Source organism: Coregonus clupeaformis, chromosome 8 (genome assembly GCF_020615455.1).
Source record: "Coregonus clupeaformis isolate EN_2021a chromosome 8, ASM2061545v1, whole genome shotgun sequence".
Classification (NCBI taxonomy): Eukaryota; Metazoa; Chordata; class Actinopteri; order Salmoniformes; family Salmonidae; genus Coregonus; species Coregonus clupeaformis.
The window spans coordinates 23,035,089-23,039,518 of NC_059199.1; the positions used below are offsets into that span (position 1 = coordinate 23,035,089).

The following is a 4,430-nucleotide window of genomic DNA, read 5'->3' on the forward strand; positions in this document are numbered from 1 at the left end:
TGACTGTATGACTCAATGATCTTTGTGGAAATGAATGAATCTGAAATATCCATGGAAACACCACCACTATATACCATATATGGTCCATCCAAAAACCAAACAATCATCAACATCAATTTCTAAACAGACAGATTACAGGCCTACTGAATAGACTGGATACATCACAGTCCTATGCTTGATGGTGACAGATGCCACATTGGTCTTTTGAAGACATGGTGTGAGTGTATGTTGTATTTTCTGTCCCTCACACTAAAAATGAAAGCGGTTCAAATCGAAAACATTCCACGGGAAGATTGACAGTTGGACATGGTACCAAGCCCCGCCCCTTTATGTTTGAATCAAAGCACTTTGATGACTGCATACAGAGGACACAACAACACGTGTCATCCTTGTTATTTGTTTGTTTATGTTTATCTTTTCATACGAGATAGAAGGCCATATAAATGTTTTCTCGGATTGTATTTAACCTGTACAAAGATATACATACCTACCGTATAAACTGAAATATATCCGCTTGAACTGTTCTAAGTGACTATGGAGAGCCACAGTGTATAGTAGTACTACTAACAGTAGCAGTACAATAGTACTACAGTAGTACTAACAGTAGTAGTACAATAGTACTACAGTAGTACTATCAGTAGTAGTACAATAGTACTATAGTAGTGCTAACAGTAGCATTACAATAATACTACAGTAGTACTAACAGTAGTAGTACAATAGTACTCCAGTACTACTAACAGTAGTATTACAATCGTACTCCAGTAGTACTAACAGTAGTAGTACAGTAGTACACCAGTAGTACTAAGAGTAGTAATACAGTAGTACTTACAGTAGTACTAACAGTAGTAGTACAATAGTACTACAGTAGTACTAACAGTAGTAGGCGACTATGTGATACACCTCACAGCACACAACAGGATCAAACCAACTGAACTGAAGGAGCAACGCCATGGAACACAAGCCCATGAACCCTTTACCCACGGATCTCCCCCACACTGCCGCCAGAGTGTATGTGTGTGTGTGCTTGCGTGTGTGTGTGTGTGTATACAGGAAATGATAACCAAACACAGCAGGCGAGGTGTGAAAGATGGAGGGCACAGAATTGAACCCTGTGGATCTTTCTTAACAGAGAGTATGATACAGGGTTGGGTTTATTATAGAGGATTTAGACTGGTTTCTGTTAGGACCAAAGGACTGCCATAAACAGACCTGGGCTGACTTTTGTGTGCGTGTGCGTGTGCGTGTGCGTGTGTGTGTGTGTGTGTGTGTGTGTGTGGAGACAAGGGGTTCATTAATCCGCCCTAAGGAGAGGATTAAGTGGTCTGATTCATGTGGCTGTACTCTTTGGAGTTCTCTGAGACGTTTTGGAACTGAGAGGGGATTCTGGAACTGAGGGGATTCCAGAACTGTGATTAGAACCCACTTTTCTAACAGCCATCCCAAAACACACAGAGACAGTCCAGGAATACAGCTAACCATCCATCTGCCATATTGAAAAATGAAAAAAAAAAAGGATAAGGATGCATCACCCTCTTCTTTTTGCCCTCTCCACATGTTTTTTCTCAAACTGTCAATTTTTTGTGCAGTGGTGATGCTGCAGCCTTTTCCTATCCTCCACTCTCCCTCTCTTCTTGTCCTCCTCCTGGATGGAACACATGCTCCATCTGTCTCTATGCCCATAGTGCAGCCCCCTCCTCCCCTCATCCCTCCCTCCTTACCCCTCCCATTCTTTCTATGCATCGGAGCTTCACGTTCACAGACGACACAGCCTGAATGTCAATGATTGCTAGGAAGGAAAAAAAGGATGCCGCGTTGGTGTTGTGTTCAAGAGCGCTACGTTCAAATTCCTCTTTCAATCCACCCCTCTCTGTCAGAAATACAAACTTGTTTTTTTTTTATCCTTCCGCTACGTTCTGCATCTGTCCATATATCCAGACCAACCATCCATGTTACAAGGAAAACTGGAGGGTGGATTGTGTGAAAGAACACACAGAAACAGAGTGAAAAGGGACAGTGTGTGTGAATGTCTGGATGTGTACCTAAAGGAAAGGATCGTGGACTCTGGACCCACTCAGACTGTGAACACTGATCTTAACCCATCCTCCTTTCACCACACTTTTCCAGAATCATTACATTGGGGCTGTGCAAACCCTGGTGCTATTAAGATAGAGCTCCCCCTATGGACGAAGAGAGGGAGCACACCCTATAAGACCACTGCTCTGTCCCTCCAGCAACAACACAGAGACACAACGACTCCAGATTACTATCTGGATGCTCTTTTTGTTATATCGGTCATTCAGGAAACCAGAACAACAACAACAACAACCACAACAACCTATAAAGACAATGAAAATATGGAAAAAAACGATGTAAATGAACACGTTATTAATAAATAGTCAAGTGACGCTTGTTTTAAATATTTAGTGAATGGAACTATAAAAAAAAAAACTTTGACAAAACTCAGTGTTAGTTTGCCTTGTATTCTGGCGTGATGTTTACCCCTTTGTGTTTTCTGCATAGAAATATAATTACTAGAATGGACATCCCTATTGAAGTCAATGGAGCAATAATGTGAAATTGCTATGGTCAGAGGTTCTATGCCCATTCTACTGATTCTATTCTATGGTTTTCAGCTACCTTGGTATTACACTCCCTTAGAGGTATGCAGAATTGTTACTTTTTCTGTTCTGAAGTACTGTAGTTATTATGGTTACTACGATAATGCTGTATACTATGGTTACTACAGTCATATACTGTGGTTATTACGGTAATACTGTGTAATATGGTTACTACAGTCATATACTGTGGTTATTACGGTAATACTGTATAATATGGTTACTACTGTCATATACTGTGGTAATTACGGTAATACTGTATAATATGGTTACTACTGTCATATACTGTGGTTATTACGGTAATACTGTATAATATAGTTACTACTGTCAAATACTATGGCTGTTACAGCAATGGTCGTCACTATTCCTACTATTACTACTCTTGGCTGTACCCATATATTGTTCATAAAACACAGGTACAATGAAAGAGAAACGGAGAGAGAAAGAAAGAGAAGGAGAAAGAGTTGAAAAAAATGCAAGCAATAGATAGATGACTTAGCCCAAGGCCGAGGATAAGGCAGAAACACATTTTCACACACCGAGGCTAATTACTCACTAAATACTGTAACTCTCAATCCAGTTACAGATTCTAGCTATAGTCACAGAAAGGTTGCACAGCGCTACACACACACACACACACACACACACACACACACACACACACACACACACACACACACACACACAGAGAGAGAAATACAGATTTGTTCAGTAGCCTGCAGTTGGCACATACAGTGATTTATTATAGTGGGTTCCACTCTCCAAACTCCAATCAACCATGTCTAGGAATTTGGTAGAGTATTACAGAGTATGGGAGAAGAAGAGAAAGGGGTATGAGGAGGGAGGAAGGGGGGAAAGAAGGAGGATAACATTTCACTAGTGGATATTTGACTCCTCTGAAAGAGGGGACCACAGATGGGATAATACAAGTTCCATCCATTGTTTTCTTTCTTTCGTTCGTTCGTTCTTTCTTTCTTTCTTTCTTTCTTTCTTTCTTTCTTTCTTTCTTTCTTTCTTTCTTTCTTTCTTTCTTTCTTTCTTTCTTTCTTTCTTTCTTTCTTTCTTTCTTTCTTTCTTTCTTTCTTTCTTTCTTTCTTTCTTTCTTTCTTTCTTTCTTTCTTTCTTTCTTTCTTTCTTTCTTTATTCTGTGACTCAGAAGGACAACTCTTAAAGCTTTCATCAAACTCCCCACGGAACAATAAAAGACTGGAAGAGAGAGAGAGAGGAAGAGGGAGAGGATGGATGACAGAAAAATATGTCCTTTAGTCTGTTTGTGTTTTATGTCTTGTTTCTGCATTGACATCAAACAGCAGCATTATAAACTGTTAACAACCATCTGGTTGTCACGACGCTAAACAAACAAACAAACAAACAAACAAACAGACATATTAATCTTAGGCTTTGTCTCAAATCACATCCTACTCTGGTCAAACGTAGTGCACTTGAAAGGGTGTCATATGAGACTTGATCGCACTCTTTCAAGCTATGTTGAAGTGTTAATCTGTATATACAATGTAAGTTCATCAGACTACCCTTATTCAGATAAATATAGAGATGATAGGATGATTAGGGACAGGACTTATTTTTCTGTCAAAATATGTCATTTATTTTTACAACATTCTGACAGAAATCTAGCCCCATAATCTTTCCTCACCACATCACCTAACCATGCAGGAAAAACTCAAGGTCCTAGTTATAGGCTATAAGAAACAAATAGCATAGAACTCTGGCCCAGAGTGTTTCCTGGTCAGGTCATGTGGTCAGGAAAAATTCCTGTCCCTAAGTATAATGAGTATAACCGAGAATTCATTGTAC

The 4,430-nt window shown here is 39.7% G+C and overlaps 1 protein-coding gene across 1 annotated transcript in view; it reads left to right on the forward strand.

Moving 5' to 3' along the window:
• The window catches only part of nhsl2 (NHS-like 2), a 154,804-nt gene extending 151,504 nt beyond the window's left edge, over positions 1 to 3,300 (forward strand). The window contains exon 9 of the mRNA XM_041882636.2: positions 1 to 3,300. This exon is cut by the window's left edge and continues 859 nt beyond it. The gene's annotated coding sequence lies outside the window, so the exon portion shown is untranslated.
• The last annotated feature ends 1,130 nt before the right edge of the window (positions 3,301 to 4,430 follow it).